Source organism: Ictidomys tridecemlineatus, chromosome 3, assembly GCF_052094955.1.
Source record: "Ictidomys tridecemlineatus isolate mIctTri1 chromosome 3, mIctTri1.hap1, whole genome shotgun sequence".
Lineage (NCBI taxonomy): Eukaryota > Metazoa > Chordata > Mammalia > Rodentia > Sciuridae > Ictidomys > Ictidomys tridecemlineatus.
The window spans coordinates 79,685,127-79,709,516 of NC_135479.1; the positions used below are offsets into that span (position 1 = coordinate 79,685,127).

General features: G+C 41.1%; 2 non-coding genes across 2 annotated transcripts; both read right to left on the bottom strand.

Moving 5' to 3' along the window:
• Window positions 1–13,340: 13,340 nt before the first annotated feature.
• Window positions 13,341–13,412, bottom strand: Trnac-gca (transfer RNA cysteine (anticodon GCA)). Its single transcript has one exon. It is a non-coding gene; the product is annotated as a tRNA-Cys (tRNA).
• Window positions 13,413–15,706: 2,294 nt separating this feature from the next.
• Window positions 15,707–15,778, bottom strand: Trnac-gca (transfer RNA cysteine (anticodon GCA)). The gene has a single exon. It is a non-coding gene; the product is annotated as a tRNA-Cys (tRNA).
• Between the last annotated feature and the right edge of the window lie 8,612 nt (window positions 15,779–24,390).

Below are 24,390 nucleotides of genomic sequence, written 5' to 3' on the forward strand. Positions count from 1 at the left end.
CCAATTTCCCTTCCTTAAAGAAGCCTTCCTTGTACACTCAAACCATCATTGATCACCTCTTTCTCTGAAACTTCTTGAGCAAGTATTGATTGCACCATAATTGCAGTATTTAATCATGCACTGTCTTGTATATCTTAAACTGTGGAGTTTTTTTTTTTAATATAAGGGCATTTTCCAAAAAGAATTCCAAGATCTCAATACCAAAGGGTATTTCAGTAAGGGATCAGATTCCAACCTTTTTAATAATCATAAATTAATTTAATTATAGTTTTGCTGATACCGTTCTTTGTGGAAAACCCTGCTGTTTCCTGATCTTACCAAGGGCAATGATCCCCTAGGATACTGAGTCAGGATAACTACCTAAGAAGAGGCTGGAGCTCCCTGATAGCTCCTTTGCTTCCTGAGGATCCCATTCTGACGCACTGCTGCTCACCCCTGAGCCTGACTCACCAGGTTGCCCTCCTGACTTCAATTCTTTTTTTTTTTTCCACCCGCTAGCCTGGTCCTTTTCTCATGAAAGATAATTGCCTCTGCTTCAGATTCCGTTCTCCTCATTTAGGTCCGTTTCAGCCTATCCAGGTTAGACGTGTCCTTAGGAGACACTCCCAGGGTAGCCAGCTCTTGGCTGCTGATCCAACCTCCTCCTAATTGATAACCTTGGTTCACCTGGCCTCCAGGAGGCGTTGGCAGCTCTCTGCTGCCCCCTGCTGGCTGTTCTTGGCACTAATGCCCGATCTTTCAAGGAACTCAAGCCAGCTAGCTGAGTAAATTCTAGGTAAATCCTGTGGATTTGGCATGCCTGGTGACAGAGGGTCGCTTAATATTACATAAAAGATGTTTCCAAGTTTAGATATTGTTTACTTACCACTTACTTACCGATCTCACGTTCAACCAATCATGATCAGTAGCCTTGCATTTATTAAATACTAATAGAGTACTAAAAGATCCAAAGGCACTCCTGAAAAGACAGATATCTATGCCAGCCACCGGACACAGACATAAATACATGGAAAATGTAACTGTACATGGCACGGTATAATTTTAGCCAATTTACTGTATTATGCTCTCTCTCTCTCTCTCTCTCTCTCTCTCTCTCTCTCTCTCTCTCTCTCTCTCTCTCATTCTTCATCCATAGAGTTACAAGGTTTGGTAATTCACAAAGATTAGCTTATATAATACTTTCCTGGTAAGTTTGTTAAAAATTAAAATTTCTGAAAATCACACTCAGCCAGAGACCCTAATTTTCCAGGTGGGTCCAGAGATCTACATCTTTAATCAGCACTAGGTAATTCTAATGCAAGTGGCCCATGAGAAACATAATTGACTAGCCAACTTCCATCCAATTATTCCATTCCTTGATTCACTCAAAACCACATACTCTGAGGCTTAGAAAAGAGGACCAAACTAGAAAGGACCTGGGGGTTGGGGTGCTCCTGTGAATAAGCATATTTTATAAGCACAATAATCATAAAAGATTCTCTCCACTCCACTCATCAGGCAATGCTTGTGGTGCCCAGAATATGCCTAACACCCGCATCTGAGGCTAAGAGAAAGTGCTGTTATTTAATAATTCTCTCTTCCATAATTTATCACACAGGAACTTGCAGCACAGAGAGAGATGATAAATAACCAACTCAGCAAATATTTTAGCACCCTAGAGACAAGTACCTACCATTTAAAATACACTGTGGTCTTTCATTAGGCCTGGAGATGTGAACTTGAAGAGGCTTTTTAAACTTTTATTTACTTAATCAAATGAAGGCTTGTCACACTCACTTGACATTCTGTTTTTTAACTGAAAAAAGAAGATATTTCAGTCAGTTTCCACTGCTGCTGAAACCGTTGTTTCACTTCATTTCAAGAGTAGGGCTTGGCTGCAGTTTTTCTCAAACTTTTATGTACCTTTGGGGCTCTTGTGAAAATAGAGAGTCGGCTTCAGGAAGTCTAGGGTGGAAACTGAGGTTCTGCATTTTTAATAAGTTCCTGGTGAAACCAAGGAAAATCCAGATGTAAACACTCTAGTTTGCTTTTAGTGTTTTGCTTTTATTACCAATTTTAGAGGTCACCTGGCTAAGCATTATATTCCCATTAGCTCTGCTATGGATAGCATCTTTGACATATGAGTCACAATGGTAAGGGTTACCTAGATTGTTTTGCAGGAACTTATGGGTGGCTCAAACCTTTTGAAATCACAGAGCCCAAACAATGCCCTCCGAGCACACCCATGCCACCATTTTCAAACATGCATCCTAAAAGGATAAGATTTGACTGAGCATGTGCAGATCACCAATTACTTCATTTTCCCTGCCTCCAATCACCTTCTTCCATATCTCAGACTACCCTGCTTCTTCATCCCGTAACGACCCCTAAGTTCTATTCTCAAGGAGACAAATTTCAGGCTGACTTTCCCATCTCCACATGATTGGTGGCCTCATGAATTAACTCTTTCTCTTTTGCAAAATTTGTTTCAGTGATTGGTATTCTACCTGGTGGGCAAAATGGGCCTGAATTCAGTGAAGATGAATGACCCCCAACAATGCTCGTCTTCCAATCACACTTTGAGTAGCAAGGATTTCTTTAGATTTCCTCTTCTTAGAATCCTGGTGTTACCACTTATTGACCATCTGATTGAGGGCAAGTTGTACTTTGATCCCCAGGTTTTTCATGTTTAATGAGTACCTTCCTCAAAGGGTTATCATAAGAATTATCACTATAAAGCTCCTGGCAAGTAGAAACTTTCTCATCTTTATCCAACCCCTTCACGGATCATCAGCCTCATGGTTAAAGCCATCTCCACACCATCCTCCAACTTCAGGAGTATGAGTACAATTCTCTGAGCTCAGCATTATTTTTGTTGGACCAAAACCCTACAGTAGAGATGCAACTCTACGCTGAGGGTAAATAGAAGCAAAACCACTTCTGGCTTGCTGCTGACAAAACCCTTTGTAGGAACTGTGAGCTCCTAAAAGTAGCAAGTCAATAGAAAAAGAAAAGAAAGGAACATCCGTTGATTGCAGTTAAGGAAACTCATCAGAGAGGCTTCATAACTGTATGCAGAAGGTCACACAATAAGGACGCTTCTTCGGGTTTATATAACCACAATGTTTCTATTAAGTGGTTCTCACAGTATACTTCCTGGACACATCATCAGGAAACTTGTAGAAATGCACGTTCTCCTGCCCTGACCCAAACTTACTGAATCGGAAATTCTGGGGGGGTACAGCTAAGGACCTGTCTTTTAATAAGCCCCCCAGAGGATTCTGTGCACACTAAAGTTTAAGAACCCTTATATTCTAACATGATGCACTCAGCATCTTCAAACTTACACCTAGGAATATTAAAATGGTTATATCAGAGGACCTACTAATTATCTTAGAAAATATAAACTTGCCTGATGCATAAAGCTAGGAGTAAAGAGAGGAAAGATCATTTTTCACAGCATGAAAGTTTGAGAGAAAGCCCAAACCCACCCATCCCAATGCAGAACAAACAACTGGAGGCCTGGTCAGGTGCCAGAGTTAGAAAGAAGTCATGAGCTATAGGGATAATAGGAGGAGGAAAAGGTGGGTATGTTTTTATATTTTATTATTTTACGAGAAGACAAGTGAAGAATGGAATCTTTTCAATCTTTCTATGGTCTGAGTGTTTGTGTCTCCCCAAAATCTACATGTTAAAACCTAAATCTCGGTGTGGTGGAGTTCAGAGATGGGACCTTTGGAAGCCAGTCAGTCTTCAACGTGGAGCCCTAATGAATGAGATTAATGCTCTCATGAAAGAGGTCCAAGGGAGCTGATTTTCCCTTTCTCTGCCACAGCAAGAGTGTGCCATCTATGAGCAAGAACTCTCATCAGACATGAAAATTGCTGGCTCCTTGATCTTGGATTCTCAGCCTCCAGAACTGTGAGCAATAAATTTCTGTTGTTTATAAGTCACCCAGTCTCGGGTACTTTGTTATAGCAACCCAAACAATCTAAGACAGCATCCACTTTGGGACAGGAAAGGAAATTTAAAAATTAAAGGAAACATAGTATCTAATTGTGACATGAAGTTTGGGGCTTTCTTTAAAATATACCTGAAAAATAGAGGGGGTAGGAAAACTAAATGAAATAAGATTTTGGCAAAATGTTGACAAATGTTCAAATGGGGTATTAGAAGTTAAATACCTTTCTTTTCATTTTTTGTGAGCATTTGAAAATTGTTCACAATAAAAATTAAATATGGATGTTTATATGTAGTCACAGTGCTGTATATTTAGTCACCAAGCTTAAATGAGAAGTAAGAAAGAACATGTGAACGTGTTAGCCTGCTAATGACATTTATTGAAACAAGGAAGAAGCGAGACGTGCCAGGACCACATTACACACCCACCCCGTGACTTGGGTCTCAGGATATGAGTTGCAATCAGTTTCACCTGTAAGTTGACACCCAATTCGTGTCTTCATACATGTACTTTAGATAATGATGTTCATCACATTTCACCATCCTTGCTAATCCCCTGCCCCCTCCCTTTCCCTCCCACCCCTCCACTCCATCTAGAGTTCATCTATTTCTCCTTGCTCCCCCTCCCTACCCCACTATAAGTCACACTCCTTATATCAGAGAAAACATTCAGCATTTGTTTTGGGGGTATTGGTAACTTCACTTAGCATTATCTTCTCCAACACCATCCATTTACCTGCAAATGCCATGATTTTATTTTATCTCTTTTATTGCTGAGTAAAATTCCATTGTGTATATATACATTTTTTTATCCATTCATCTACTGAAGGGCATCTAGGTTGGCTTCACAGTTTAGCTATTGTGAATTGTGCTGCTATAAACATTGATGTGGCTGTGTCCCTGTAGTATGCTGTTTATGAGTTCTTTGAGTATAGACCTAGGAGAGGGATAGCTGGGTCAAATGATGGTTCCATTCCCAGTTTTCCAAGGAATCTCCATACTGCTTTCCATATTGGCTGCACCAATTTGTAGTCCCACCAGCAATGTACGAGTGTACCTTTTCCCCCACATCCTCGCCAACACTTATTGTTGTTTGTGTTCATAATAGCTGCCATTCTGACTGGAGTGAGATGATATCTTAAGAGTAGTTTTGATTTGCATTTCTCTAGTTGCTAGAGATGATGAGCATCTTTTTCATATATTCATTGATTGATTGTATATCCTCTTCTGAGAAGTGTCTGTTCATGTCCTTAGCCCATTTGTTGATTGGTTTTTATTCTTTTCTTTCTTTTTTTTTTTTTTGGTGCTTAGATTTTTTAGTTCTTTATATACCCTAGAGATTAGTGCTCTATCTGATGTGTGAGGGGTAAAAATTTGCTTCCAGGATGTGGGCTCTCTATTCACCTCAATTTTTGAATGGTGTATACTAAAAAAAAAATATTATTTATATAAAGGTACAATTTAATAGGGTGTCCTGCATTTTAGCTTGCCAAATCTGGCACCCCTACCAATATTCTATTTTCTGACCTATGACACCAGGATGATAGATCCAAGTTTATTTTCTACCTCCATCTATTTGGCTTCTCTCTCTTCTACACATCCTCAATCTCTCTTCCCCTTTCCAATATATTTTCACTCCCTTTTCTTTCATGGCGTCTGTATCTTATGATTAGTTCTTCCATACTAAATATACTTTTAATTCACCCAAATCAACAGAAAATTTTCTCAAAATGTTACCAGTTGGTGACAAACCTAGATTCCAAACAAGTAAGCCCACAGTTCATTTTGGTTGACATTTTCTTCATAATTGCATTTTCTTTCCAGTACTGAAAACCCCAAAGTCAAGAAAATTAGGAAGTTCAAGGAAGAAAAGTTCAAAGAACAGCCTTGACTCCTCCCAACTCCCACCAGAGAGAAAGATATTTTTAGTTTAGCTGTTTACACTTGAGAACTGAATCTAGATAATTAATCATTTTTTGAAAGAAAATAAAACAATTTTATTTTGCAGAAAGGTTTTTTTTAAAAAAAAAAAAAGGAGAATCAAGAGTAAGAGATATTGATGCACAAAGCTCTTTTGACAGCATTTTATAAAAACAAAGAATTACACCAACATTCTAATTAGCCCTCAATCCCTGAGGTGGTAAGTGGTGTGACACCATAGAGGCTTAAAGAGAGAAAGAAGCTCAGCAGGGCTGCAGTCTTTTGGGTGGGTGTCCCCAAAGACCCATGTGTTAAAGGTTTGTGGTCTCCAGACTGGCAGGACTGGGAGGTGGTGGAACCCTGGAGAGGTGGGGCCTGGTGGAAGGAAGTGAGGTCATTGGGGGCATGCCCAGGAAGGAAATATTGAGACCCACAACCCTTCTCTCTGTTCTCTTCCCAGCCACCAGGAGATGAAGGGGCCTCCTCCACCATGTGCTCCCACCACGATGAGCGGTATCCACCACAGGCCCAAAGCAAGGGGGGCATGCAACCATGGCCTGCAACTAAGAGCCAAGTCTTTCCTCCTTATAGGTTGTTTGCCTCAGGTCACAGTGAGGCAAAGCTGGCTAATAGGAGGGCAGAAGGACCAACGGGAGATCTGATGTGAGGGTTTAGAGTGTCAGGACACATCAGCTGTAAATATTTTGTTTGCAGGTCACAGAAAACATGACAAACAGGAAACTGACTCCGTCTCATAATTGAAAAGTCCAGGAGTTCCCTAGCTTCAAGTGACTTGCTGCAGAATCTGGGGCAGGACTAAGCCTAGAAGTTGGGCTGGAAAATGAACCAACCAACATGAAGGGTCACAACCTAGTAGCAATATTGACATTCTAGTCTGGCTTCAGAGAAAGTGAAGTTCCAGCCCTAAGCTGAGTGGTCTGGAGTTACCACAGACACCAAGCAACAAGTAGAAATCACAGTATACTACGAAGGCTCCAAGGTCTTAGAAGGGGCCCAAGATAAGGAATCAAAATCAGAATTGGAGCTGGTGAAATGTCCCCTACCCATAGTCCCTGCTACTCAGGAGGTTGAGTATGGAGAATCACTCCAGCCCAGGAATTTGAGACAAGCCTGGGCAACATAGTCAGGCAGGACCCCAGAGGCTGGCTTAGTAAGAAAAAATCTGGCAAATCGGGTTAAAAGCTCAAGTTAGATCTGTGGTTCTCAAACTTTAATGTGCATCAGTATTTTCTGGAGGGCTTTGGAAAGCCCAGTCTGTTAGGCCCCACCTCCAGAATGGCTGATTCAGTGGGTCTAATGATGGGGGGGACTAGAAATTAGCATTTCTACCCTGTTCCCAGGCAATGCTGATAATGCTGATCCACTTTGAGAAGCACTGAGCTTGAAACTGGTGGGACTTGGGAAAAAGGGCTGGGATTATGCAGGGGTGTGGGACCAAGTCTGTATGTTTAGAGGAAGCATTTTGGAGCAGAGAACTATTCATGTTCCCTGAGTCTAATTAGATATCTGCGTGTCCCACCCCTATAACCTCCTTCATATTTCTTAGGTCACACTTTTTGCTGTAGGTTACTCCTTTCACCAGGGACAAGGAAATCACTGTAAAATAAGAATTGTTATCATTTATAGGGCAATGACTATGTACCATGCACTCTACTGACATGATATTTAATTCTGACATCAAACTCGGTAAGGGAGAAATTATACTATCCTTAATGTACACATAAAAAGAACCCAGAGCTCAGATAAGCTAGTTAACTGGCCTCAAATGATTTCAGGGGAAAAGAATAAAACTCTAAAGTCTTCCTAATTGTATTACAATGAAAGAGCCACAGTCCTGTCAAAGCAGGAAGCCCAATTTGCCCCAGTCAAACAAAATCCATCAGGTACTACATAATGAGTTTTAGTTGTCATTTTCAAAGAAAAGATGTACCTTGTTTAATGGAAGCTTGGGAGTGATTCATTTTCTTTTAAAGTAGAATATAATTGAGAGTTCATTGATTTTTTTCTTCAAGGACCCCTGTTATATGGCAACCTTCAAAAGACATCAAAGTCAGGAGAAATCTGTGGATTATTTCCTTCCCACCACATGCACAAATGACCCATCTGTGGCTTATTAATGTGTAACTCTGACCCAAAGAATAAAGCCTTTCTAGCTCCATTGAATGCTGGGTAAATTACAGATGGATAGGAAAATTGGCCACAACAGAAATGCCCAACATATTATTTACATAAATTTTGATACTCCATATGACAAATACCATGCAGCACTTATAACTCATGTATTTTAGAAAAATATTTAGAATACTTAATGTCATGAACAGCATATATTGTTAAATGAAAAAAAATGGGTTTATAACTATTTTCAAAATTATAACTTAGGCTGATGTCTTGACTTGTGTTCCCACAGATGCAGACGGAATCAAGAATTCAAGTACAAGTTCACTTGGGAGGTGAATGCTAGACACACTGACAGAGGAGAGGGGACATGGGACGGGAAAGGGAAGGTGCTAATAAAGTTTGCATCATTCTTCATATTACTACTGTGGGAAAACACACTTCATTCCACTGGAGAATTCTGGGACCAATCTAGAGAGCACAGCGGTGCAGAGTTATCTCATAAGAGAGTAAAGAATCTGGGTCATTTGGACAGCAACTTCTGTCCATCATTGTTCCAGGACTCTTCCCATAGGCCATTAGTCCTGTAGCACTTCCACCTTGCCAGGAGCAGGTGCAGAACAGGCTCTGGATGCCAGAATGACCTTTAGGTAAAGATATGCAGAAGCTGGCATTTGATATCAGGTTACTATATACTATTGCAGGTAAGGCCAAAGAGAAAATTGGCAGAGCATCTAATCCGTAACATCTGGCACACCTGAGTACCCCAGACTTCACCTGAGGCTGAAACCTGCACACTGCTATGTTTTCAGAGAGTGAAATCCCAGGGAGCAGGAGTAAGATGGAAGAAAGTGAGGCAGAAAAAGAAAGTTAAGTCAGGTCAAGGGTAGATTGCCAAGTTGACCATCCTTTGGGAAGAGTGCAACCGATTGCTTGATTTCGTAAAGCCGTCTGTTGAGAGGATGTATGCACTACTGCATATCAGAACCCAGGGGAAGAATTCTGTATCTCATCGGGAAAGGTTTCCTCCATGGTGCGGGAGCTGCTCAACACTTCCAGATTCCACTGTGAGATATCAAGTGGGGTCTCAAGATCTCTCACATGGAAAAGCAAGAGGGAAGCCCAAAGTGGGAGGGGAGGCATCATAAGGTCAGGGACCATAGTGTTTTGCCTGCGTGAAGTTGGTAGAACCCATACATATTTGGTTAACCCAGTGGCAGCCCGGATTTAAAAAAAAAAAAAAAAAGACCAAAGGCCTCAGAAATAGTCGAGGCCCAAAGGATTGGCGGTGCTACCTAAGACATTCATATATGTGTTTTATGTGCATACATATATATATTCCAACTTTTGTTTAATACTTAGGTATACACATAAAACACACATTCACTTACATGGTCATAATTACATTTCTAACAGACAGCAATCTTTTTAAAAGAGTAATGATGATCCAGCCAAATCTTAATTTTCTCCTATATTCTTTGATATACACTTGAAGTTTTACATAATAAAGATATTTTGAATTTATAGCGCTAAGACATCAAGTGGGACATTTTAGAAAGGGAAGAAGAGCATTTTTTTTTTCAAAGTAAAGAATAAATGAATAAATGAGGGCTGGAAAGGCATCTCTGTGGCAGAGTGCTTGCCTCGCAGGCACAAGCCCTGGGTTCCATCCTCAGCACTATGGAAATTAACAACAAACAATGTTTTATCTGATAGACCAGGGTATTTCCTAAATAAAAGGTTAAATCTTTTAAGAGATTGTTTAGAACAACAGCAATAAGTTGTTTTCTAACTGTGAGAAGTCTAACACATTTTTGCCTTATAATAAAATTAGTCTCTAAGTAATTTTAAAATACATTTTGCTAGCCAGGCATGGTGGCACATGCCTGTAATTCCAGCAGCTCGGGAGGCTGAGGCAGGAGGCTCACAAGTTCAAAGCCAGCCTCAGCAAAAACGAAGACACTAAGCAACTCAGTGAGACCCTGACACTAAACAAAATACAAAATAGGGCTGGGGATGTGGCTCAGTGGTCGAGTGCCCCTGAGTTCAATTCCCAGTACCAAAATTTTTTTTCGTTGTTTATACAGCTTGAATCATGTATTCATTCATTCATTCAAGTAGCCCTACCAGTTGCTGATGATAAGAAGACTTTGAAAGAGTTGCCATTATCAAGTCAAGTGTGTGGCATGTGCCTATAGTCCCACTGACTTGAGACTAAGGTAGAAGGATCCGTTGAGCCCAGGAATTCCAGACTAGCTTGGACAACATAGTAAGACCCCCATCTAAAAAAAGAAAAGAATTTCCGGGTACAGTGGCGCAGGCCTGTAATCCCAGTGGCTTAGGAGACTGAGGCAGGAGAATCGAAAGTTCAAAGCCAGCCTCAGCAAAAATGAGGCGGTAAGCAACTTAGTGAGACCCTGTCTCTAAATAAAATACAAAATAGGGCTGGGGATGCGGCTCAGTGGTAGAGTGCCCCTGAGTTTAATCCCTGGTACCCAAAAGAAAAAAGAAAAGAACTGTCACTATCTAGGGCCTATATTGAAATGGATAAAATATGTCATGGTAGCAAAACTTAGTACTCACAGAAGGTCCAGAGGCTGTCCTAACTTTCTATTACCTCCACTACAATCCAGTTGGGACCATGTGACCAGCTCTGTCCAATGAACTGTGAGCAAAGGTGATACAATCCTGGGCTAAGACAGCTATGAACTGGTATGACAGCTCCAACTCTCTCCATCCCTGGAACAATGACCTTAGAAGCCCCATTTTCCAGATAGGAAAGCTATAAGAGGGACAAGGACCATCAGATGCATCAGAACTTGCACGAATAAAATATAAATATCTGCTGCATTCAGCTACAGAGATTTCAGAGTTATTGATCCAACAAAACAAAACTTATGCTGACTAATGCACATACCTACAAAAATTGCAGTAAACCATGTGATAACTAATCAAAGGCTGGTAAAATCAATGTGCTATGGAAATAGATAAAATGTGAATTAGCAAAGCTGAAGTTTCCACAAGTACATTCTTCTTATATTTTTAATTGACACATAAAAGTTATATATATATTTACAGTTTACAACATGATGTTTTTAAAAATGGATATATGTGGAATGGCTGAATCAAGCCAATTAAACCTATGTGTTACCCCACTGTGTTAGTCAGCATTTTGTTGTCACCAGGAATTATCTGAGATAAACAACTTAAAGAAGGAAAGATTTATTTTGGCTCAATTTCAGAGGTCTCAGTCCAAAGTCAGCCAGCTCCATTGCCTGAGTTGAGGTAGAAAGACCATCACGAGGAAAGAGCATGATGGAGCAAAGCTGCTAAACTCAGGATGGTCAGGAAGCAGAGATTACAGAGAGCAGGGGCTAGGGACAAGAAATACCCTGCCAGACTGTGCCCCCAAATCATGCCCACAATGCCACACTTCTCCAACTTGGCACCACCTCCTAGTTTCCACCACCTCTCAGTAAGGCCATCCAATTATGAATCTGTCAATGGATTAATCCACTGATGAGGTTAAAGCCCTCATGATCCAAGCTCTTCCCAAAATCCCACCTGTGAGCACTGCAGTACTGGGGACCAAGCCATTGACACATGGAGACTTTGGAGAACATTCCAGATTCAATCCATAACATACGTGTGTGTGTGTGTGTGTGTGTGTGTGTGTGTGTGTCTTTGAAAATCTATTAGCAATTTTCTAGTATATAATACATTGTTACTAATTATAAGTACCAAGTTGTACAACAATCTCTTGAACTTATTCCTGTGTAGCTGAAATTTTGTAACCTTTGACCAATATCTCTCCAGTAAGGGCAGCCCCCTCCTTCTATTCTTGGCTTTTAAACACAGATACCTCCAATGCTAAGTCAATACCCAAGTGGGGGACCAGCTTTCACTGTAGCCTGCATGTACTATAGACACTTTTCTTCCTCTGAGACCCACTAAGAGCTACAATATTATGGTTATTATTATCTAGGAAATGTGCTAGAGAAGCATGTCAAAACACATTGATACCGAAATCTAAAGATGTCCACCAAGCGATGTGACTCATTCCATGTGGCGGGGGCTTGAAGTATAGCCCTGTGGCTGTCACTTTAAGATCTATTTCCTGACATGTCCCAGACACTGGATACTTAAAAGTTTTACCAACTTTGTAGATCCTTCAATTGTTTCAGTGTTTGCCTTCTATTCCTAGGATACAGTAAAAAGGGTACTCCACCCTTGTAATATTTTTCCTAAAAATTCATTACCATAGTGCATGCCTGTCATCTCAGAGACTCAGGAGGCTGTGGCAAGAGGATCACAAGATTGAGGCAGGCCTCAGCAACTTAGCAAGACCCTGACTCAAAAATTACAATGACTGGGGATGTAGTTCAGAGGTAGAGCACCCCTGGTTTCAATCACCAGCAACACACACACACACACACACACACACACACACACACACACACATACACAAACACATAGGTCATAAGTCCTGTTCAATCATGAGAAAATACCAAAAAACCCAAGGAGTAAGGGACAGTCTGCAAAATACTTGACTGGGACATTTCAAAGATGTTAATGTTATAAGAAAGAGATGAAGGGAAGGAGACAAACAGGAAGGAGGGAAGGAAGGAAGGGTTAAAGACTAATAAACTGTCAGAGTTTGCAAAGAACTAAAGACAGACTAAAACTAAATGCAGGATTTGGGGATTTAGCTCAGGGGCAGAGCCTTTGCTTAGCATGCACAAGGTCCTAAGTTCAGTCCTCAACCCTGAAAAGAAAAAAGAACTATATACAACATAATATCCTGGATTGGATCCTAGGACAGGAAAAAAGAAAAGAAAAGCATTAGCATAAAAATAAATTAGTGAGATTCGAATAAAAATCTGTGGCTTCATTAACAGTATTGCACCAGTGTTTATTTCATAGTTTGAAAGGTTATTGTAAGAGGCTAATGGTAGGGGAAGGTGCAGGAAGGCTATCTTTACAACTCCTTGACAAATCTGAAATTTATAAACTTTTCTGGAAAGTATAAAATAGAAGAAGAAAGGGAGATGAAAACTGTCTAATTAATAAGACTGAATATACAGAAAAGGAGAAACAAAGCTATGCATAAGAAAGTATGTGTATGTGTCTTGTCTGTATATCTGTCTGTGACTGTGTCCAAGTGTATGCTAGAGAAGGGTGAATGTAGAGCCAGTAGCTCTACCATGAGGAGACAAATGAGCCTAAGCTTTTGCATGAGCCTTGGAGTAAATGCCTCCTTACGTTTTGGGCCCTAGACACCTAGCTTGCCTTAATTTAGTCCAGGACTTTTAATGAAGCTGCCAAGAGAAGCAAAAGTATCCTCTAGGGGGCACCTGGATTTGAACCAGGGACCTCTTGATCTGCAGTCAAATGCTCTACCACTGAGCTATACCCCCATGACAGTGAGGAGCTTCATATAAACATTTATTCCATTTTCGTGACCTACTTACATCACACCTCATAAATACCTTTGTGTCTGAGATTCCTCTAAGACTTCAGATCATCCTCAGTTCTCTTCTAGCCACACCATCTCTTTTTCTCCTCAGAGCACACATGCTTTTTTTTTTTCCCAGCGCCTAAAGCTCAGTGCTACCGTCTCAGTATGATTTTCTAGCTTTTAATACATACTCCCAACTGCCTATTGATCTCTGGGCAAATCAATGAATGTTTTAAGCATTGAGAGTCACCAGCAAGTCTTGGACAAGGAGGGGACCTTAACTGGGTATCCACAAAGTCCTTCAGAAACTCATGGTTTGCCTCTGAAATTATAGGCAAATATGGTATATATGCATGTATTTGTAATTATGTAATTGTATAAGTGTGTGTGTTATGTATATTATGGTATTGGTGCATGTTTTCATCAGATTTTCAAAGGGGCTTCACCCAAGGTCAATAGACTCATTTTACAGTTAAACAAAAACAAACAATAAAACCCCACTAGATGTTCTATAGTTCAAAATTCACTATATAGATCAACTCCTTTGTAAATCCCTTCACAATAAACTCCAAGTCTCTTCCGGTTCCTGTTACCTTGAGTTCCAGTCTGAGAACTCTTAACCTTGTGTAGTTCTAAGATGGAGAAAGAAGGTCCAGGAAATTTCTACCGCTGTGACAAATTCTCCACGCCAAGGCCTGTCAGCCACCGTGGGGCCAGGGGGTCAACAGCAGCCTGTGTTGGGGTTCATACGCTCTCTGAGGACCCAGACAGCTACTCCCAGCTTAACCATCTGATGCCTCCCTCCCTACCTTGATTGGTGACACCACTGTGTATTTGACACCACTGTGTATTTGGTCATTGGTCATCGAGGCCAAAACACTTGAGGCAACTCTAGGCTCCTCGTATCTCTTTTCCCCAGCCCCAGTTAATCCCAGAGTGCTACTGACGTCCACTCTGACACAGTTTGAGTCTATCCTCACTGCTGCACCATGGCAGCCTCCATCTCCTAAACAGCCTCCCAGCCTCCACCCCCACATCCCACCTCCTCTGCTCCCAGAGCAGCCAATGTGAAAATTATTCAGATCCTTCCCTTATAAACGCCTTCACAACCAACTCCAAGTCTCTCAGGACACAGTCAAAGTCCTTCTCAGGCCATGTCTACCTGTCTCTTTAGCATCATCTTCTGATTCTCCCACATGGCCCTCTATACCCTAGCTCCTTCCAGCTGCATCCATCTGGCTCCAGCTCTGCCCCTGCTGTTTCTTCTGCCTAGAACTGCAATCACCCTTCCACCACCCCCACCTCCACTCCACTCGCCATCTGTGAGGTATTATTCATCTCTGAAATCCCGATTGGCCATCAGTTACTCTCTGAGGGCTGCCATAACGTCCCCTCCCCTAGACAGAAGCAATCACTGCCTTTTCTGCTTTACTGAACCTGGCGCAGTTATTCCCTCTGCTTTTTTAATTGCACATGCTACATCCAATCGGGAGCAGATGGAGGCTGGGGGCAGTTTCTGTTCACTTCTGGGTTCATACTTTGCCTGGCTCTAGCGCATAGTAGATGCTCAGTGTGTGCTATTCAAACTGACTTAAACACTCAGTGTAGCCTGGGCCGTGCATGAGAGTGACACCCAAAACGAGGACCAGACCCTGAGCCCTGTGCCCAATTTGGGGAACTTGGGGCATGGAAGGTAACAGAAATTTCTCAAACTCCAGAGAGAGAAAAAAGTGTCCAGTTCCTTAAAACTTCAGGTCAGTTCATGTTTACCCCCAGAAATGTTCTGCAAAGTGTGCCTGCAAAGTGTGGGCACAGTCACTAAGTTGCTAGAATCTCCTTGCAGCCAGAAAGTTCTAAAACTGGATGAAGCAATCCTAGGACCTTGAGAACACTGTTTAGTAGCCTTCTGTTACAAAGCTTTTAACATTAGAAGAGTATAAGTAACTATTAAAGTTACTGAGAGCATGTGATCTGAGTTCAAATTCTGAATCTTCCCTTTATAGCTTTTTGACCTTGAGCAGGAAGAATCTTTTGAGTCTCAGGCTCCCCATGTAAAATGGAAATACTGACAGTATGTATCTTGTAAAATTTGAGTGAGAAATGAAGAGGATAATTAATGTAAGGAGTCCATACTGGTGCTTGTCATATACTTAAGAATGCAAGGGACACTAATATTCAATTAGCCGTGAGCACAGAAGATAATATATAAAATGAGTCAATCCATATTCTTCTAAAGCCAAAACAAGAATGCACAGGGGGCACCTGGATTTGAACCAGGGACCTCTTGATCTGCAGTCAAATGCTCTACCCCTGAGCTATACCCCCCAGTGAAATGGATTTGTTTTTAGAGTGTATCTGTCTCTCGGCATTCTGGTTCCTAAAAGCTTCCATGACTCAGGGGAGCTATAATTAGAGAGAATGTTGCCTGGAGGGAATCTGGGTATTACAAGTCTTAGAAGAGGTTTATAGTGAAAAAAAAAAAAAAAAAGACGGAATTCTTAAGAACTAAGCTCTCAGAGCCAAAAAAAAAAAAAAAAAATCTCCTTGGACTTGCCAAGACCCAAAGTCTTATTCCTGTCCACCATATTTCGCACTCAGCAAGCCTCAGCTCTAGGCAGAAATCATCAGGCTCTCCCCCAATGGCAACATCAGTCTAATGTGGATGACTGGATTCCTGTCATGCTTTCCTTAGCCAAGTCTCCTAGCAACTGAGATTCCCATTCCTCTTCATGACCTCACAGAACTGAGCTCATAACTGGCACTCAGTAGATATTTGTTGCATTAAATTGACTCTGGGGGAAAAATATGTCTAAATAACAATTTGTGCGAGATAGTTTTCCCAAGCCATCCATGTAAAATGATTTTAGTCAGATAAAAAACAGATGATCAGTGAGCTAGACTCCAACGTAACAGAACTTGCCTGGAACTTGGAATGTTGTCAACCCCAAAAGGTCATTTTGATAAAGAGAACCAAGGCTCCAGACGAGAGCCTCTTAATCAAATAAGTAGATTATTGACCCCAGTCCTACTCCTCTTCAGCTTCCAAACACAGCCGTAATTATAACAACCTGCATTTCTTGACCTCATAAACATGTTTCACCCTAATAAACTGTGTGGGTGTTTCATATGGGAAATCTTGCATTTGGGGGCCTCTTGGGAAATCTGTCTTCGTGCCAATTTCTCACATCAGATACCTTAGTTAGGATTTTCCAAAGGACCCTGAGTTTGGGGTGGTCACTTTGTGTCAAGGTTGAGGTTCGTTGGATGCTTAGGATACAGGACAGACTGCACTCCATTCTTTCACTCCTCTGTCTCAGAGCTGAGAACCACAAAGCCCACTTTTCTCATTGTTCTTTTCTCACCCTGGACATTAGTGGGAGTTGAGATTTTAGCAGTAACAGATGTACTGTGTGTTTCATACCCCAGAACCACAGTGCTGGAAGGGATTCAGACCGCACTTATTCCAACCATTTCTTCTGCAGACTAAGAGAGGCTGAGAGGCTCACTTAAAATCACAGGTATATCAGGGGCAGGATCCAGACTGGGGTCCACTCTACCTGAGGTCCCTAAGGTTCCTGCCAGGAAGAATGTGGGTGTTCAGAAAAAGTGTGTGGGATTAATATCAGACTATAGTTATGGACAGGGTCATCAACCCCACTGATTTTCTGGGGACTCTCCAAGTTTTAAGAGTAAATGTCTTGCATCTGGAGATGTAGGAAATCCCTCAGTAAAGTGGGTCAGATATAATGTTGTGGTTTAGATATGAGGTGTCCCCCAAAAGTTCATGAGTGAGATAAAGTAAGAACTTCAGAGGTGAAAAGATTATATTATAATCAGTAGATGAACCCACTGACATGGATTAACTGGGTGGTAACTACCGGCAGGTAGGTGTGCCTGGAGGAGGAGGTAGGTCACTGAGGATGTATCTTTGGGGTTTATATTTTGTCCCTGGTTAATGGAGGTCTCTCTCTATTTCTTGTTGCCATGTCCTGTGTTGCTTTTCTCCACCAAACCCTTCCACCATGATGTCTGCCTCACCTTGGGCTCAGAGCAATGGTGTTGGCTGTCTATGGACTGAGAACTGTGAAACTGAACGCCATATAAACTTTTCCTCTTCTTGCATATTAATTTTTTTCTCTGTCCTTTGATCACAGGGACCGAAAAGACTGACTAAATATCATCCTAGATATGGCCTTATTTTTTCTCATCTACAGAATTTCTGATTTTTACCATTCTATGTTATCACGATTTTTTTACCTCCCTATACTAGTATTTACTTATTATTTGTTTTGAAATCAACTCACTGTTTTAAAATTAGCCTCCTCCTAAGCAAAAATATCCTTGAAATTATGCCAGTTGTGTTTCTTTCTGTTGTGCATCAAAATAAATCCATAACTGTTACAATACATTTATATTATATTTATTTCACGTTGCACTTACAAGTTGCCAAGGGTGCTTCTAAACACTTTCCTACTCTTTCATTTAATCCTCAAAACAATCCAGTGAGGGAGGAACAATTTTCATCTTTATTTCAAAAATGATGAAACTGAGGCACAGTGAAGTTAAGTGTCTTGCCCAAGGTCAAGCTAGTAAGCTGGTCCACATGTCCCCAGAGTCATCTTAGGAACCACAGTGTGATGGTTAATTTTGTTTCAACTTGATGGCCATGGGGAGCCCAGGTATTTGGTCAGGCAATATTCTGGGTTTGTCTGTGAGGGTCTATCTGGATGAGATTAATATTTGAATCCTGAGAGTAAATAAAGGACACAGGCCTTCCTGATGTGGATAGGGCTTATCCAGTCAATGTAAGATCCAAATAGAACAAAAATACTGAACAAGAGGGAATTTAATTAAAATAGACCTGCCTACTTTGAGTTGGGGCATCAACCTTTTCTGGCCCTTGGACTCAAAATGAAACCTCTCTTCTTCTTGGGTCTGGAGCAGGCTAGCTTTCTAACTAGAAGCATATCATCAGCATTTCTCGCATCTCTACTTACTAACTTCAGATGTAGGGATATCTCAGCTTCTGCAACCATGTGAGTCAACTTCTTATGATTCCACATGCAAATGTGTGTGTATATGTGTCTGGATGTACGGATACACACACACACACACACACACACACACACATTTTATTGGTTGTTTCTCTGGAGAACATTAATAGACAGAGCATATTCTGGAAAGAATAGTCAGGTCTTCGCTCAGGTTGAGGATCCTGCCCCTGTTTACTGAGATTTTTATACACCATGAAGCCTAGGCAGCACTTGCCACAAGGCAGGAGCTGAACTATTCTGCTCTCACGTTCCTGACACTCTGCCATCATGATGTCACTTGGGTGAATCTGCTCTCAGTGTCAAAGCATAAGCAAAGTGAAAATCAATGTGCATTTTAATGATAAGGTATAGAAGCCAAATAATCTGTCCTGAGTTCCAGAGCCTAACACTCAAAGATGTGGTTTTGATTTGCATTTCTCTGATGATTAGTGATGCTGAACTGCTTTTCAGGTACCTGATGGACAATTTCTATGCCATCTCTGGAGAGATGTCTACCTTAAGTCTTTGCCCACTTTTTATTTTGGGGTTTTGTCATTTTTGGTGCTGAGTTGTAGGAGTTCTGTTTTAAGCTTTTTTGCTGCTGTGATTTTAAAAAGATCCAACAAAAACAACTGTAGAGGAGGAAAAGTTTGTTAAAGGGGCTCATGAGGTCTTTCAGAGGTCTCAGGCATGTCCAGCCAGCTCCATTCCCCAGGGGATCCGGAAGAGTATGGCAAAGGGAAGCGGCTCACATGATGATCAGAAAGCAAAGAGACAGACTCCACTCACCAAATACAAATATAGACCCTAAAACCACGCCCCCAATGCCCCACCTCCTCCAGCCACACCCCCACCGGCCTCTAGCTACCACCCAGTTAATCCCATCAGGGGTTAATTCACTAGTTAGTTTAAGGCTCTCACAACCTAATCATTTCCCCTCTGAACCTTCTCACATTGTCTCACATGTGAGCTTTTGGGGGACACCTCACATACAAACCATAACGAGTTCCTTATATATTTTAGATATTAACTCCCTTACCAGATGTATGGTTGGGGAATATATTCTCCCACTCTATAGGTTGGCTTCTTATTTCGCTGATGGTTTATTTTGCTGTATAGAAGTTTTGAAAAACTTTAATTCAAGTTCTCATTATGAAATAGTGCCATGGGGACTAAATATATTAGGAAGATTCAATTTCTAAAGCTCTGTCGTTGAGTATCATTTGAATAACTGCCACAATTTTTCTAAGGTCTCTGAAAGATATTTTGTGCTGCAATCCCTTCCTTTTTGGTAGCTCTGATGAAAATCCGGGCTCTCCAGGGGAAACTGCACAAACTATTTTTCCTTATAGGAAAGTTATTTGTTTTGTTTTGTCTATTTGGTGCAGTGCGTGGCGTCCCTCTCAGGGCCTCATGTATACTAGAGAAAGTGTTCTACCTCTGAGCTACACCCCCAGCACCATTTTTCCTTTTATTTTATCTATGTTTTATGACAAGGTGCTCAACACCACTAGTCCTAAGGAAATGCAAGCCAAAAGCACAATGAGAAATCATCTCACACCTATAGCTACTATCAAAAGAACAGAAAATAACAAGTGTTGGTGGCACATGGAGAAATTGGAATGTGCATCATTGGTGGGAATGAAAAATGCTGCTGCTATTATGGAAACCAATGTAAAGGCTGCTCAAAAAATTCAAAATAGAACTACCATATGATACAGGCAAACCCACTTCTGGATTTATAGCTGCAAAGACTCAAAGCAGGATTTTGAAGAGATATATGTACACTCGTGTTCATTGTAGTATTCTTCATAGTTGCTGAGAAGTTGAAGCAACCTAAATGTCCATCAATAGTTAAGTAAAGAAAATATGATATATACATACAATGGAATATCATGCAGCCTTACAAAGAGAAATTCTGTCCCATGCTACAACATGGTTTGATTTAATGTTATGTGCTTTTTATGACAATAAATGAAATCAAATAATTCTATTTATTCTCCCAATAACCTTATATTTGCTGTGCCAGTTGAGGGGTTGGCAGATTAGCATTTTTCAGAGATTCTAGGGAAAACTTAGAAGGCAGAAAGTAGGAGAATGACTTGTGGTCTCCCTTGAGGGCTTCTCTTTACCACCTTATCTTATTGTCTCTGTTCTACTTCCTCTCTCCCCTGCGTCCATCACTGTTCATTCATGAACTTGATACTGCTTGTTTTTTAGGTATAGAGTTACTTTATAACTAAAATCAGACCTGTACACATAAAATCATAATTTCTTATAGTAAATATATAGGGTTTTTTTGTCCTTTCTCATTAAGCTTTTAGTTAACTATGACTGAAAACTTCAGATCTACTTATTCCTTTATGGTATAAGGGAAGATCAGTGGGCTATCAGTCAACCTCAACTCTGTTCAATCAGTCTGACTTTTGGTGGAGACCCTAAATCTCTTTGGTCCATCCAGAGAAGGCACTGGAATTGATGATTGCTTAAGACCCCTCCAAACTGCAAACATTCTGCTCAAAATAAATCTTCTAAATAGCACTATGTGTATATATTGAGACCCTTTATCTTTAAAGGAGCTGGAAGTAAATATTCCCGGAAGCAAACACTTACATTTTTGTATGTTTTCAAAGATATTTCTAACATAGACACAGCTGAATGAAAACATATTCTGGAAAGAAGCTCAGGGAAAATTTAATATTCAATCACTTTTACTAAATTAACTCTGACATTTTAGCATATTTATTTATTCAGTTTCTGGTCCTTTATTTTAATTTTGATAATTTTTAATGCATAGTTCTTCCACCCTCTTCGGAAGAAAATGAAATAGAAGCTGTAAGGAAAACATTAAAATATTCTAGTAGCTCTGAAAGAAAACTACCACAGTTTAAAAATCTTATGATATCACCTTGGAAAGCAAGTTAATGCATTACCTTAATGTTGCTGGGAAGAATTCAGCTCTCCAAAGAACCCGATGTGGAGGGGCAGGCAAAATAAGCATAGAGTATCTGTTAATTAGACCAAGCTCACACGGAATGAAATAGCTTAAGTCTTTACCTGGTAAGCAAAATCTCTATCTGTGTCCTCTATCTTACTTGAGCAAATTATTACCAGATCCAGATCCCCACTTTGTATGAGGGCCAAGAGATACTAATGTCTTTCTTTATTCCAAGGACTGGGGCTGTATGCCTCATATAACCAATCTCTATGCTCCATAACTACCAGATCTCTCTGCTCCACAACCAAACCTAGGAGCAAAAGTTATACTGTGTATAGACAGGTGGCTGAGGTGGTGAATATCTCCCTTTCCAAACCTCCTGATATTACCTTGAGTCCCTATTTTAAGGATAAAGAAAGGAAACTCAGAGAATAAAACTAAGAGTCCAGAAGGCAGAGTCAGAGCCATGGAAAATCCTTCTGAGATAGTATCACTGATACTTAATCAAGGAATTAGCCACACATGCCTTGCTGTGTTTCAGAATTTGCTATGGACCACTGACTGCTGTGTGCCTCCTATTTCCCGACTTTGTGAATGACTTATATATTGTAGTTACCACATGGCTTCCCCACCACTGTGGGACAGATCATCAGTCTCTTAAGTTCACAGGTCTTCAGATGGAGAAGGATGGTACTCAAGGGCATAAGTGTGAGAAATCACACCCAAAGAGCATTATTTGCACCTGGACCTTGAATCTGAGCCTGATTCATAATGGAATAAGATCTCTGTAGGATCTTTGGAGGAGTGAATGTATTTTGCCTGTGGGAGAAATATAGAAAATTGTAGTCTGAGGACAGGTTGTATTGTAAAACATGGCCCCTAAATCTCTTTAACATTTCTCTCATTAAAATAGTGTCTATGTCCCCGCCCACTAATCTGATTCTGGCCTGGGACTTAGGACTTCTATGCTAAACAGACATGGCAGAAGTAATGCTGTGTGATTTCTGAGGCTAGAACACAAAGTCACATGCACATTCCATCTGCTTTGCTTGTAATTCTTGCTCTTGGATCCCAGCCACCATACCATGAGGAAGCCCAAGCTGCTACATGGACAGGTTACTCAGCCATAGGGCATCCTGAGTACTGAGGGCTGCAGGGTCTCACAATCACCTGTGTCTGTGTAGCTACTCAGGCCAACTGAGTCCCAACTAGAGTGCAAAAACAAAGCATGTGAGCAAACAAACCTTTAGACCATTCAAGCCCCAGCTGTCAGGTCACCTATAGTATTCAGTCTTCCCAGTGGGTGCCATAGTTAACATGGAGCACAGGAAAGCCACTCCCACTATGCCTTTTCCAAATTTCTAACACACAGAATTAATGAGCATGAATCAATTGCTCACTAATAGCTGTTTCATGCCACTAGTTTGGGGTTGTTTTATTATGCAGCAAAACATAACTAGAAACATCCATCTGTATTCCTGGTCACTGCCATACCCTTGGGGCATTCTACCACCTCATGCCTCAAGCAGAACAGGGGATCTCAGTGCCCTTGGACCTATTCCTTGTCTGCCTTGCTGATTATCCCCAACCACCATCAGAATCTCTATGCTAAGATCCAGACCCTATCCCTCCTTTCACCTGCTCTGACATACATGATGAACTGCACTGCCTTATGGGTAAATCCAAAAATAGCACAAACAGGGTGGTGAGCAACATGACTATGATTAGGCAATAAATAAGGAGAAGGAAACCACAGCCTAATACTTGGCTGAAATATAATCTGGCCAGCCAAGCCTGAGGCTTGTGGACTTTGGTGTTGTAGTTATTCTTAATTTGTCCCTGCACCAACATCTTAGCAAGTTGCATTATGTCTCCAGCTCCCTTTCAATCTAGGACAGGGACCAATGACCAGCCGATGACAAGCTCTTGGCAAATCTCCAGATTCATTTGGTCAAACTCCAAGCCAAATACCATCGCTTCAGATTCCTCTCTTGGCAAGCCAGGATTCCCTATGAGAAGAGGAACACAGCTAGCAAAGACACCTGCTCATCTGCCCAGACTTCCTGGTCAGCACCTGCCACTCCTCCTACTCACTTAAGTCTCTTTGGGGCCCGAAATATCAAGGCTTCAAAGAAGTGGGATGTTCTCCCTCTCCCAAAATGTGATCTGGCACACAGACTTTGTGCCTCCGTCCTTCCCGCCACCAACCGTCCTCTTACTGAAAAGCCGTGTCTCACGCAGTACTGGAATGGTCTTCAAAGTAATGATGGCAGTGCCAACTGGAAGATCAAGGGTGGGAGAGGGCTGCAGGACTCAAAAAGACCCACCTGATGACCAGCTGATAACGGATGTGGTGGTCACTGCTTTCCACTGGCCTGAGATCCTCAATGTCATATCTTAGAATCCAATGCTATGGCATCTGCGGAGGGCAACGTAGCAACCCAGGTGGTGGGTGGTGAGATCAGGAAGAAAAAAATGGAAACTGACAGATGGTGGAGCCCGCAGCTGAAAATTGACTCTCCCGTTCGACATGGTTGGCATACAGATTTTAAAGGGAGCTTGGTAAAAGGTTATTTTACCATCCGAGCCGTTGGCTTCTAGAAGGTCCTGCATTTTCATTGACTTTGCTATTTCTTTACTTTCCTGGAACCTCAGAAAAAGGTTTGCAAGCAGGGTAGGGGGAGGGGGGGTATCAGATCAAAAAAAGTTTTAAGGCCTAGATTTAAACTTTGAAATGGCAAATATTTTCAGTTATGAAAGATGTCCCACTTTCAGAACTCAGTTCTATAAATAGTTTTCAGAAGTCAGACGAGTTGCAGAGATTTGACTCACGTCACAAAATTTGCATGGGCCTCTTTCTTTTTTTTTTTTTGAAATTTAAAGAAAAAATTTATTGAAGATTTGAAAAACAATTCCTAAAAGATTTGACTTTTCCAGAAAACTGTAGCTACACAATGCATTGCATC